A 14,515-nucleotide genomic window follows, 5' to 3' on the forward strand; every position below is an offset into this window, starting at 1 on the left:
TGGAGGCCCAGGGTTCATTAACCGTCCTCCACTCACAACTGGCCTCCACTTTCCATAACTCACCGAGCTCTTTAATGAAGCAGGCTTGAGTTTGTCAGTTTCCCCCAGCTTTGACCAGAAGGGAAACCAGTTCTCTGGTGCCAAGCGTCTTTTATCCTGCAGAAGGAATGTAAGGAGAAGGGGACAGAGAGCCTGGCATGGTAATACAAATGTCTGAACATGTTGATGCATCATTTCTACTTGCAAACACCAAGGAGGTCTGCCGCCAGATCACGGATGCTCAACTCGACCCTTTCCTTTTGCCCCGAGTCTTCAGTCTGGTTGCTGCTCTTTGGGCGGTCCCTCGGTCCCTCCACTGCGCTCTTCTCTATAATCACCTCTGGCTCTCATGACAGAGGAAGGAGCACAAGAGAAGGGATGCAGGCATCCCATCACCCAGACCTGGATCAGGCACCTAACACCATTCAGTTCAGTTCAGTCGCTCAGTCGTGTCCGACTCTTTGCGACCCCATGAATCACAGCATGTCAGGCCTCCCTGTTCATCATCGACTCCCGGAGTTTACTCAAACTCATGTCCATCGAGTCAGTGATGCCATCCAGCCATCTCATCCTCTGTCGGCCCCTTCTCCTCCTGCCCCCAATCCCTCCCAGCATCAGGGTCTTTTCCAATGAGACAACTCTTTGCATGAGGTGGCCAAAGTATTGGAGTTTCAGCTTCAGCGTCAGTCCTTCCAATGAACACCCAGGACTGATCTCCTTTAGGATGGACTGGTTGGATCTCCTTGCAGTCCAAGGGACTCTCAAGAGTCTTCTCCAACACCACAGTTCAAAAGCATCAATTTCTCGACGCTCAGCTTTCTTCACAGTCCAACTCTCACATCCATACATGACCACTGGAAAAACCATAGCCTTGACTAGACAGACCTTTGTTGGCAAAGTAATGTCTCTGCTTTTTAATATGCTATCTAGGTTAGTCATAACTTTCCTTCCAAGGAGAAAGCATATTTTAATTTCATGGCTGCAATACCATCTGCAGTGATTTAGGAGCCCCAAAAAATAAAGTCTGACACTGTTTCCACTGTCTCCCCATCTCTTTCCCAAGAAGTGATGGGACCAGATGCCATGATCTTAGCTTTCAGATAGCCCCCGCTAAATTCTCAAGGGTCTGCTCGCCCATCCATGCCATCCATCCAAGTCAAACCATTCAATTCAGCAGATACTTATCAGTCACTTTCTGTGTGACAGGCACTCTGCCAGGTGCCAGCGGTGTCTAAAAATGTACCAAGGATTTTGGTTTTAATTCAGGTTCAGTGAAACCAGCAGGTCAGGAGATGGCGGCTGCTGCAAAGACAGTTCCTGACCCTCATCAGCCAGATAGATTCCCTCTTAAAAAAAGAAAGAGCTGAAAACGCATGCAATGACATGGATGAACCTCGGAGAATAATGATGAGTACAAGAAGCCAGATGCAAAAACAAATAGCATATATTAACGCATGTATCTGGAACCTGGAAAGATCATACTGGTGAACTTTGCAGAGCAGCAATGGGGGATGGAGACTTAGAGAACAGATTTTTATGGACATGTGGCTGGGGGGGGTGGCTAGGAAGGAGAGGGTGAGATAAATGGAGAGAGTCGCATGAAAACATATACACTAGCAGGTAAAATAGTGGAAGGGAGTTTGTTGCATGACTCAGGGAACTCAAATGGGGGCTCCACGACAACATAGAGGGGAGGGATGGGGCAGGAAGTGGGAGGGGCAGGCTCAGGAGAGAGGGGACATATGTATGCCTATGGCTCATTCAAGATGTATGGCAGAAACCAACACAATATTGCAATTATCCTACAATTAAATAAAAGTTTTTAAAATGCCAGATGCAAAAAGAGGTCCATTTACATGAGGTTCAAGAACATCTAAAACGTACAGAAGTCAGAATAGGGGTGGGGGGGTGGTGACTTTGAAAGGCACACAATGGACACAGGAAATTTCTGGATGCTAAACATGCTCTGTAAGATCCTCTGCATGGGTGTTACATGGCTGAATGCAAACATGAAAAAGAAAAGATAGTTTGATACTTACAATTCCCAGGAGGAGGGTGCACACCATGCTACAGTATACAGGCCCCACGGAGAAGCAGCAAGGTCAGTCAGGAGGCAGAAGTGAGGGGAAAGCAAGGACCAGCGCCTTTATGATGGTTTTCATGGAGAGGGATGGGTGAGGTTGAGGAAGCCCGCCACTGGACAGTCTGAAGAACTTCCCTAGGCTCTGGGCTACAGAGGCAGTTCCCTGTTCTCTGGTGTACCCAGCCTTGGGGTGATTTAGGATGGGAGGATAATGTCCCGGACTTCCAGCAGAACCTGATGAAAGCAAGTGGGTGGGGTGTATGGATTTGGGATTGGTGGGTTTGCATATCAAAGGCAGGCTTGCAGACTAGTGTTTGCTAGCTCTAGGTATTAACACTGGGAGGGGCCGTTTCCCTTCCCCTCCCCGGTCTGCAAGGTCCCAAGATATCAAATCATCATACTATATGGAAAAGAAAAAAGATGATCAGTACACTGGGTTTCCCAAAATGACAGGCTCTACCCTTAAAGAGTCCTCAGACTTCAAAACAACTGCAGGGGGAGCTCAATTCCACAATGGCACAGGGTGTACCAGTCATTTCTGGGGATGTCTGCCCAGCTCACAACCTCAAACTCTTGGGAAATAGACTGAATTTAAAGGAGCAGCAGTAGCCTGGCTGGTAACTCACCACTGCCACCCTCACCATGGCTAATTGGACCAAAGTGGACCCCAATCGCCAAGCTGAGCCAGTCCAATGTCCTTTCCCACTAACTTGAAATTGAGACTCAGAGACGGCAGACCTGCGTGGGTACAAGTAATAACAGGTAAACAAACACAGGAGTGAGGAGACAGTCTTACTTCCCCATACAAAGCGGCAATACCCAACCCTGACTACACATTAGAGTCATTTGGGGAACTTGTAAGAAATATACCAAGGTCAGTCCCAACTCAGATCACTTACATCAGAATCTGTGAGAGTGGGGCCAGGCGTCAGAGCCCCGCTTACAGCCTCATTCACCCCGTGCACCCATGGAAACTCTCTTACGGACCCTCCGAGAGCTCCACTGCGTGGAAGCGTCGAGGGACTGTACCGTTGTCTTTCAAGTGGCTGCGGCACACATCCCCCGCTCGCGGAGCACTGCCGTGGGGAAGCTAGAGAGGGCTTGCAGTCAGAGTTCTCTGGCCACGCTTCTAATAAAATGAGTGTCCATCCAAGGAAGATGTGTGGCGCACCTAAGATGTCAACACGTCAATTAACCAAGAAGTATTTTTAGGGCGGGGGATGAATGAGAGGAAAGATGAATGTCCTGCTCTGGAGGAGCCTTTAATTAGGTTGCAGAAGGAGTTTAAATGTCAGTGTAGATAAACACACATAGATATACCTACGCCCACGTGCGGTCTATTTAACTGATGGTAGGAAACCAAGCATCATACACATTAAATGAATGGTGCTCCACGTGATCAGAAATGAAAGATCACGATGGGCTGGCTGGTCCAGGAAGACTTCAGGGAGGTGGGGAGGCTTAACCGGGTCTTTTGAGGAAAGGTGAGCTTCAAACAGTGGAGAAGGCAGGCCACATACGGCAAAGCTCCCAGACCACGGTGACCAGCCGTGCGGGAACTTGAAGGAGCACCTCCCCTGCCGCGCAGTGGAAGAGGAGGCTGTTCTCTGCGTCTCCCCGACTCCCCGTCTCCCCATCTCCCCGTCTCCCCACCCGCCTCCCGTAGCTCTCCTTGGCAGTAATCGTCCTTCCTTCATTCCCCTCCGACAGCCTCAGGGTTTATCCCCCTCCCCGCCAGGGTGACTGCTTTCTCTCTCAGGCAAACCAGGGACACTCAACCGTTTAAACTGCCCCTGGTCTAAATCCAAGAAAGCACAGGGAACCTCCCACAGAGCCGGCATCAGGAGATCTGGTCTCATCCCATGGCGGACACCACCCTTCAAAGACATCTGGGCATCGTTGGTGGCTATTGGTTAGTCGCTAAGTTGTGTCCAACTCTTTTGCGACCCCTTGGGCTGTGGCCCACCAGGCTCCTCTGTCCTTGGGATTTCCCAGGCCAGAATACTGGAGTGGGTTGCCATTTCCTTCTCCGGGGGAATCTTCCCGACCCGGAGATCGAACCTGCATCTCCTGCATTGGCAGGTGAACTCTTTACCACTGAGCCACTGGGAAAGCCTTGGGGCATCAAATACCCCAAACGCAGCCAACTCAGAACAGCTGCTCTAAGGGACAGAGAGACGAGAGTTTTTGGTCCAGTGGCTGGGCTTCCCCAGGAGCTAATCCCTAAACGCCCAGGCCCTGCAGTAAGTATCACACCTTGTCGCTCCAGAGAGAACGTCCTTCCTGAATTCTGCACCCACAGCAAGTGTCTCCCCAGCTTGAGAAGAACCCGCTGCCCTAGCGACAGCCGTCTTCCCTCTGAGCCCCTCCGGTGCCCCTGGCCGCCCCCAGGCCCCCATCCTCCTCCTCGACTCCCTCCTCTCCTCCCTCAGCTGCAGCTGACTCGTGAGGATTTAGCCTAAAATTCTCAACTATCTGCCCGGCCCTCTGCGGCCTTCAAGCCCACAGCCCCCAGGCAGAGTTTCAGGCAGGAGGGTCTGTTTCTGTGCCTCTGCGATGGGGGGGACCTCAGATTCCCTCTCATTTCTGCTCCTTTGTGCTCTTTCGTCGCTCACTCGTGTCCGACTCTTTGCGACTCCATGGACCGCAGCTCGCCAGGCTTCCCCATCCTTCACTGTCTCCCGGAGTTTGCTCAAACGCATGTCCATTCTGCGCCTTTAAAAATGTCCTTTTCCTGAGGTGGTTAGGGAGTTGGGGATGGACAGATACACACGGCTATGTTTAACGTGGGTGACCAACAGGCGCCTGTTCTACAGTGCGTGGAACTCTGCTCAGAGTTACGTGGCGGCCTGGACGGGAGGGGAGTCTGGGGGACAATGGAGGCACGCATGTGTCCAGCGGAGTCCCCTTGCTGTCCACCCAAAACTATCACAACACTGTTAATCGACTACACCCCTGCAAAATAAAAAGTTTAAAAAACAATCCTTTTCTTCTACTGGGTGTGGGTGTGAGCGCAACCTCTGGAAACATCTGGGACCTGATGTCTCAGGGTTCCCGTCTGCACAACCCAGAGTGGACTGTGACCTCTCTCTAAAGACACCCCCACCTTCTGACCCTGTTCCCGGGCCTCCCCGCTGCAGCAGCTTATCTGCAGCTGCCGGCTTTAAGCCAGGCTGGGTTCAGGTCCTTCCTTCTGCCCTGCTCCACTTCCTACACCACCCCAGGGTGGAAACGCTCCTCACCTGCGTTTTTGAAAGACCTTGGAAACCTCAGCAGAAATCAGTAGCAGCAGCCCATTTACGGTTTTAGAATGTTCTGGATAATTTATTTGATATCAGGGAGCCTGAGCCTCCCTCCCCACCTGGGCCCCCGAAGGGCTCCTCTGCGTCTCCCTTGCATGTTTGTTTTGGTTTGCCCTGAAATGCTAGCCAGCCACATGGAGACCTTTATCATTATTCCAAATAGATTTTTTCCCCTTCGTAATGACAGACTCCCGGGAAGGTTGGACACTGAGCCAATGATTCTTCCCCTTTAAAAAAAAAAAAAAAGACCAAACAAAAAACCAACAGCTAATATAGACTTTTTCCTTCCAGGCTGGGCAGGCTGCAGTTCTCAGATTTCAGCCTCACTTTGCCGTCCTTCCTAAGAATGTGAACGCTGAGTGCTGGCAGAGACCCTCTCCTGAAAGCTTCCTGCCCGCTTCCTGCTGGCCAGGGCAGTCTCACAGAAAAGCGAACCCTGACTAAGGTGACACAGTTAAAAAAATAACATCTCACACCCAGCAGGCTGCAGACGGAGCACGGGGCGTGCTCTTGGGGCTGTCCTTCCAGATATGGCTGAGAAAGATGCAGCTGACATTTCCAGCAATTTGCATGATGTCTGTCCCCCAGGGCGCTCTCATCCTTCCTGGCTTTGGACTGATTCAGATGTGTGGTGCTCCCTGCATTTTCACGGTCTCAATACCGCCTCCCCCCGGAATCCTGGGGTCTGGCTCGAAACTCCACGTTCTCGCAGGACAGTTGGAATGGCACCTTTAGTGTTCGTGCCTGATTTTATGGCTCGTGATCCTGTGCCCTTTGCAGTTCAAAGGTCACATCAGGCAGCAGGCAGGGAGGCTTTTGATGTAACCTCTGAACCCCAGAAAACAAAAGGACACAGGCCCACAGAGACAATCCATCTAAAAACGGTCATCTGAAGAATGCAACTCAATCAGCCCAGAGCGTGCAAATCACCGGACATTTGCACGGGGGCGTCTTGCTAAATCCAAACTTAGAATCACAAGAAGGGACACAAATCCCCTGATCCGAACACATAAATCAAAGCTTGAGAAGAGCAAAGAAAGGAGTTTACGACTGGCCCAGAATGCACGGATTTGCAAGATGTCATTTAGAAATTGGCTACCTCCCCTCCTTCTGCCCTGATGCGCGCGCGCGCGCGCGCGCGCACACACACACACACACACACACACACACACACACACGCTGGTCAGAACTCGGCCACCACTTGAAAATCAAGCATTTCCCTTTCTGAAGGTTTGCCCAGTGGCAAAGCCCACTGCGGACAGATGTGTGAGGCCCATCGGAGGCCAAGGGTCTTCTGCTCGGCCACCAGGACCATCCTCAGAAATGGGCTGAGAGGCAGAGGAGCAGACAGCCCAGGACGACGAGGACTTGTCAGATAGGTGAGAGGCCGGCCCCGCAAAGCAGGTTGTGTTCTGCCAAACAGATGTCACCTCCCACACCACACAGACTGTCCCTCATCAGCCCTTAATACCTGGTACACACGCCCCAGGGCAAAGGTCAGACTAATTTCTGAACCGATGAGAAATACGATTCGAATAGTTCAGGAGCTGAAGAGGAGGTGCTCCCATCATTCATTATGAAAGCAGCTTAATATCTTTAAAAAATAAGCATCTGAGTATGTGTATCTAGCATAGCCAGAGCAGACACTGGTGCTGCAAAACAGATCTTGATAACGTTGCCCAATAAAAGTTCTGTTGGGAGACCAGACCATGGGGCGGGGACAATAGATGTGCCTTATCCTTTTAAATGAAGATTCGTCCTGCATATAGGGTTATCATTACCATCTTTTAAAATTCCATATATATGCTTTAGTATACTGTATTGGTGTTTATCTTTCTGGCTTACTTCACTCTGTATAATGGGCTCCAGTTTCATCCATCTCATTAGAACTGATTTAAATTGAAACACGTATATTATCAAGTGTGAAACAGATTGCCAGCCCAGGTTGGATGCATGAGACAAGTGCTCAGGGCTGGTGCACTGGGAAGACACAGAGGGGTGGGATGGGGAGGGAGGTGGGAGGGGAGATCAGGATGGGGAACACATGTAAATCCATGGCTGATTCATGTCAATGTATGGCAAAAACCACTACAACATTGTAAAGTAATTAGCCTCCAACTAATAAAAACAAATGAAAACAAAAAAGTAAATATTCGGTTTGCAGATGAAACACATGACCTCCTCTGTAGTGACACAGAAACATTATATATGATCATCTAGGGCCTCATCGCACACCCTCCATTTGGAAGAAATTTCCTCTCCACTGTATCTCATCCAGCCTCCTCCTCTTCTTTCAACTTTGCATCCAACAATCAACGCCCTGGGAGGCGTGACTATGTTTTTAATTATATCTGAACAGGAGCACAACCGTATTGAATAAAAATGTGTTCTGAACAATTGGACCCAAAAGCAATTTTTTTTAATTATTTATTTGGCTGCTCCAGGTCTTAGTTGCAGCATGTGGAGTCTAGTTCCCTAACCAGGGGTTGAACGTGGGCCCCCTGCATTGGGATAGAGGTGTCTCAGTCGCCGGACCACCAGCGTGAGCGTGCTCAGTTGCTCAGTTGGGTCTGACTCTTTGCGACGCCATGGACTGTAGCCCACCAGGTTCCTCTGTCCACAGGATTTTTCAGGCAAGGATACTGGAGTGGGTTGCCATCTCCTATTCCAGGGGATCTTCCCAACCCAGGGATTGGGAATTCTTTCGCCTTCCAAATACATGTTAAATGTAATTAGATTTACAAAACCCGCCTCCATAGAGATATTTAGGAACTCACTTCCTATGTAAATTATGATCCATGGCACAGATTGGGGGTCTATTCACACGGAAACTGTGGGTTATGAGATGAAAGGAACTGGATGCCTTTCTAAGACGGATCTGGGACAGGCAAACAGAAGGTAGGGCTGATGGATTGAATCATCCTTCCCTGCACCTACTCTTCTCATCTATAAATCGGAAGGAGCATCCGCCCCAAATGTAGGCCGTTTAAAGAATCCCGGAACTGTGCTGTTCTGATGGCCAGAGACGAACGTCCTGGGAGGTCAGGCCAGTGTAGGTCACCTCAGTCCATCCCGAGGGCTGCAGGGCCAGTAGGCAGCCAGACCACTGAGAAGCCTGCCTGCCTGAGCACAAGAGTCAGGAAGTTCTGCCTCACAAGTATTTTTAGTACCTATTTAATATTTAATAAACTCAATTAAAAAAAGAATAGTCCCAATCATCAGACACAAACCTTGAAAAGACAAATATTTGAAGATGCCTCCAAAGCAGATAAAAGGAGAGAGTTGGTTTTTTTTTTAATAAAAGCTTTTATTAAGATTTTTGACAAAATGAAATCAGCATAATAGCAAATTCTCTGGGACTCTCCCTGTGAATCATGCCAAGAATTAATCCTTGGAGGTTGGAAAATCCTTGTGGATGTATAGTTTGGGGAATATATAGAAGTCCAGGTTTCTTCCACTTTCAGAACAAAGACACCTTTCCTCCAACTCTCCCAACCTTCAGGTACATGTGTGCATGCGCGCACACACACACACACTCACATACACACACTCGATGAACCAAGAAAGGAAGGAAAGAGATCAGTAATGAAAGAGGCCACTAATGGGTTGGCTTAAGTATAAAACAACAGCCCATCACTGTTCTAGAAAATAATCAATCAAGCACTTAATTTTAAACATAAAAGTAAGCTGCCAGGAGACTGCTAATAGATAACCAAATAAATTAACAGCTGTAGGTGGGATTTGAAGCCAGGTCAGATTTCCTTCCCCCCACCAAGCTCTGAGCCCATGCAGATAAAGGGTCTCCCCAGCTGGGCACTTGACGTCACACTGTTTCCAAGTGGGAAACCTCCTTTTAGCCAACAACCCCTCTCAGCGGGCTGGTCACTTCAGGGAACTGCCCTTTGTGCATCTTCCGTACGTTTTATAACACGGCTACTCTACAATGTTGATGGGCGACTTGGCTTTGGCCCAGGTCCACAGTGGGTTAGCACGGACATGAAAACCTTCGGAAGCATAGACACAGGAAGGAACACGCTCCCTGCTGACCTTTCTTAAAGGGACAATTGTGTAATGTTGTGGTTACCTGAGTTGGAGGCCCAACCCAGCTCTGATGGATGGCGCTGCCCTCTGAGAGCTGGCTCAGAGCCACGCAGGGACAGGTGGGCATGCAGGACACACGCCGGCACCGCTCAGGTCCCTGCAGAACCATGAAGGGTAAGTGACATGCACACGTGATCCCCCGAGTTGTTCCAACCCGAAACTCAGTTTTCTCCCAACATTCAAACTCTTTGCAAAGTTATTGACTAAGGAGGACTAATAACTTTATTGTCTGTCTCTTCTCCCTCTACCCATGACACTCTCAGGGCAAGTGACCAAAAGTAGAAGCAACAAGGAACGTGAAAGGCAGGACTAGAGAACTGATCCCTGATTCCTAGAAAAGGTTCTGCGAGGGCTCTGAACTTCAAGGATAACATTCGTTCTGACAGCACATCTTCATGAAAAAAAAAACACAGCGCAATTCCTCCTAGAATAAAGTCACACTTAGTACAAGACAGCAATCATCTGCTAACCAAATGAGTATCCCGAGTCAATAATAGCTACCACGTACTGAGTCTTAACACATACGCCAAGGACTGCACCTTACTAAATACATTATGCATGTGATCTCCTTTAAACCACTTTTAAAAATTTGCAAGAATATCCTTTGATCCAGAAAACCCACTTCTAGGGATTTTTCCTATGGAAATGATTGAGGATATGCCCAAAGATATTTTTGTCTATAAGGCTATTTATCAAATATAAGCAAAAAATGAAAATAATAATTTCCAATAATAAACGGGTGGTAAACAAATTACAATACAAATTCATACAGTATAATACTGTATAGCCATTTAAAACTATACTGTAAAAGAATAGGTAATGACAGATAAAATTTGTCCATGAGATAGTAATCAATAAGTAATGAGTATAGAAGAGTAGGAACACAATGAGTATTTTTAGAAGTTTAAAGTATGCAACATAAATATGCATAAAATTCATGGGATGAGATTCATCAAGTGCCATAGGAATATGGGTGATTCTTTCCCTTCATTTTATCTCTCCTTCTAATTTCTTAAAGTTTTATAATAGGAAATATCTTTTAAAAATGATGACTCAAGGGAAAAAAAAAAAAAGATGACTCAAGGGAATCCCTTGGCAATCCAGTGGTTAGGCGCTTTCACTGCCAAAGGCCTGGGTTCAATCCCTGGTCAGGGAACTAAGACTCCATAAGTCACGCAGCATGACCAAAGAATAACAATGTTAAATAAAATTTAAAACTAAAAATGACTCAAGTACCATGTCCAATCCCTTGGAGGGAGGGCATGGCAACCCACTCTACTATTCTTGCCTGGAGAATCCCATGGACAGAGGAGCCCAGCAGGCTACAGTCCATGGGGCTGCAAAAAGTTCACACACAACTGACATCTAAGCACACACTATGCCCAGTTGTTCACAGATGCTCGTTAACTTAGCCCAGTTCACAGAGAAAGCCCTGCTAGTCTACTGCGTGGTTTTGCACACATTGTCTCAGCGGACCTTCAGAGCAGTCTTGCTGGGCGGACAGGGCAGTTGTTTTCAAATCCTGGAGATTTCCAAACATATAAAGAAATGAAAGAGAATGATACAAACAGCCCAGAGCCTCCCTGTGCCCCTCAGCGGGCAGCACCCAGGCCTCACTGGAGGAGGGTTGCCCAGGCTGTGGTCTACCGGCCTGGTGCTCCAAGCCCTCCCGTCCCCTGAGGGCGCCGAAGCTCCAGCTGCTGCGTCCTTGGCTTTCAAAGTAACCTTTCTCATTCCTATTTTGACTTTTCCCCCCGTGGGGGCTTGGGTTTCCAGAATTCTGCTCTGCTCTGGACAGGAAGGGAGTGTGTGGTAGGGGACCATTGCAGGATATATGGTCAGCAAAGCCTCCCACAAGGAATGGAGCCAGCAGTGTGATGGAGCTGGCCTATGCTCATCAAAGCCAATTATTAGCATCTCTTCCCAACTCTGCCATCGGTGACATCACAAAGGCAACTCAGAAATCGGCCGAGGCGGACATATTTACACCATGGAAACCAGCAAACCCTGAACATCGCAGGGCCTATTCCCTCCCAGAAAGCCAGTTGTTAAGTTTCCAGCACAGGGCTGAGTGGTCTTAGAACTAGAAATCCATTTAACGGAAATGAAGTTCGACTATCCAGACTCTTGCTGTAAACAGGAGTATGCCTGCAGAGACCAATGCAGGATGTGAGTGTTGTTTTGAAATGATGTCACAATCCAGAAAACTGCTTCCATATTTACAAACCTGCCAATTTGCCTCCTCTCCACCCTCCTTGTGGCCACTTAATTTGAAGAGGATCCAAGCAAGAGGAAACAGTCAAAGGCCATCTAAGGCATTTTTTTAATCTCCAAACTTGATGGACTCAAGTCATGTCTGAAACAAGAAGAGCCACTTAGGTGCTCCGTCCAGGACAACTCCACCACCTTGACCCGAGATACCCCTCCTCCAAGTGTCCTCGTGGGGGGTGGCGAGGGGGCTCGGTGGTCCCAGCTCTGGCTCCCAGTCCTGGGGCCACCTCCATGGGCGCTTCCTGAACCAGCCCGGCTCTTTTCTGTACTTGCGGACAACTCAGCGGGGAGTGAAACTTGATCAGGAAATAATTTGGTCCAGATGGTGCTGATGCAGACAGAGATAACGGGCAGAAGCATTCAGCAGGGCACATTGCTGGTCTGGGGGAATCCATTTACATTTCTTTGAGGAGTGTCTGTACAGGGATGCCCCTACCCCCAAAGGTTACCTTGCGTTACCTAGCTGCCCACACATATCTGCGCCAGAAGGGACCGTCCGCGCTCAGGATGAAGGTGGGACTAGACTGACTTCTGCCCGGCAGCACTGTGACAGCTCAGCTGGGCACTTGGCCTTCGGGGGATGTGGAGCGGATCAGGCATAAAGCCCTGAAGACATCCTCAGCTCCCAGGGATCAAGGGATTGCGGCAAAGGATAACGGGGGTGCTGAAAGCATCGCAGATGCGCGGGAGGGTGAAGGGAGGCTGCCCGGAGTGGCAGTTTCCATTTCGGTCAAGTTCGGAGGCATAGAAGAGGCTGGACTCCACCATTTGACCCAGGTGGTTTTTTTTTTTTTTTGTCGTGTCACAGACTCGACATAAAAAAAGACACAAAGGAAGGACACTCCTCATCTGCAGAGCCCAACCCTCAGAAGAGATGGCTTTGCTTCAGGAAAAATAGGAGACGGGAAACCAGAGACGCCAGGGTGTGATGGAAGGGCTGCGATAGGATGGAGGGACTCAGGGCAACCATCGGGTGGCCTGGACTGGGCGCTCGTCTCATCGGGTCCATGGTCTGGCCCATCAGGGGAGCGGACCACAGAAAGGCACTCGGAGCCACCGGCAACCTTGGGAAGTGCAACACATGTTCCCTGAACAGACACCCGCTTGCTCACTGCAGCCTGTGGTCCTCAGGAGGAGTGACCTGGAAAGTTGAAGGAAGCCCCACTTTCCAGGCCTCTGATGCTGGAAAGCAGGCCTCCATCCGGCCCCTCCAGCCGCAGCTGATCGGGAGAGAGAAACCTTCACTCTTCAGGGCCTCTCTTAGTACCAACAGGTCCGTGAGAATTTGTTGGACATAATTGGGGTTTTACTAAAAACATTAAAATCTCTAGTCACCACGGGGTAGCATCCACTGTAAAGAGACAGTGATCTATATAATGAATCTGGGAACAATGCAACCTTGAGATCCACGTAGACCATCTCCATTATCCTGAAAAGTTCCCTTTTAGGCAATAGTGTTTTAGTAAATGGTCACCAACCAGGTATCTGAAAAAAAAGATCTATGTTTATGTGTGGATATTTATTATATTAATAACTTTCACCAGTATAAAAGACATAGGATGCACAACTTACAGCTAATAACAAAATACATACTACTCTTTCCTATAAATTCCATATAGTCAACAAATTCTCAAAGAATGCTTTTGTTGATTTTTATCAAGCTCTTGCATACGTGCTTCCCTGGTGGGTCAGTGGTAAAGAATCTGCCTTCCAAAGCTGGAGACACGGGTTCCATCTCTGGGTGGGGAAGATCCCCTGCAGAAGGGAATGGCAACCCACTCCAGTATTCTTGCCTGGGAAATCCCGTGGACAGAGGAGTCTGGCAGGCTACAGTCCATGGGGTCGCAAGAGTCGGGCGCGACTTAGCGACTACACCACCACCACCACAATGGCTACAGACATGACCCCTTTTAAAAACACACGAACATTTTTTCCATCACTCTAAGTCTAGGTAAGCGACAAAACAGGCAAGCCCTAAGTTGTTTATCTGCTGATTTCCAGTGTAAACAGCCCTCCTGGAGTCAATGTCAAGCTACCCACAGGATGTCACTGAACAAAGCTGCAGAGAGTGGTACAGTAGCTCATCATTTTACAGTAGTTTCACCACATAGGTGTCATAAACACAAATAACCTCTAGAAAAATGATGATAAAATATAATAAAGTCATTGGGAAATGATTATTGAGGGTTTGTTATTTTTTAAAATACAATTTTACTGCAAGATATAACATGTTTATAAATAACCTTATGTTATTCTTGGCTGTGCTGGCTTTTCTCCAGTTGCGGTGAGCAGGCTTCTCATTCCGGAGGCTTCTCTTGCTGGGGGGACAGGCTCTCGGGCGCGGGCCTCAGAGGTTGGGGCTCCTGGGCTGCAGAGCACAGGCTCAGTACTTGTGCTGCATGGGCTTACTTGCTCCTCAGCCCGTGGGATCTTCCCGGATCAGGGATCCAATCTGTCTGTCTTGCATTGGCGGCCTGATTCTTCACCACTGAGCCACCAGGAAATTCCAAGATATAACAACCTGAAGTTTTAACAGTTGGCCAGCAAACCCCTGCTTGTTTCTCTGTGCGGTTAATCTCATCCCATAAGTTATATATACACATGCTGTGTGGTGCTAAATCACTTCAGGCGTGTCTGACTCTGTGTGACCCCAGGGACTGTAGCCCACCAGGCTCCTCTGTCCATGGGATTCTCCAGACAAGAATCCTGGAGTGGGTTG

This window comes from Cervus canadensis, chromosome 23, assembly GCF_019320065.1.
Source record: "Cervus canadensis isolate Bull #8, Minnesota chromosome 23, ASM1932006v1, whole genome shotgun sequence".
In the NCBI taxonomy this organism is placed as follows: Eukaryota; Metazoa; Chordata; class Mammalia; order Artiodactyla; family Cervidae; genus Cervus; species Cervus canadensis.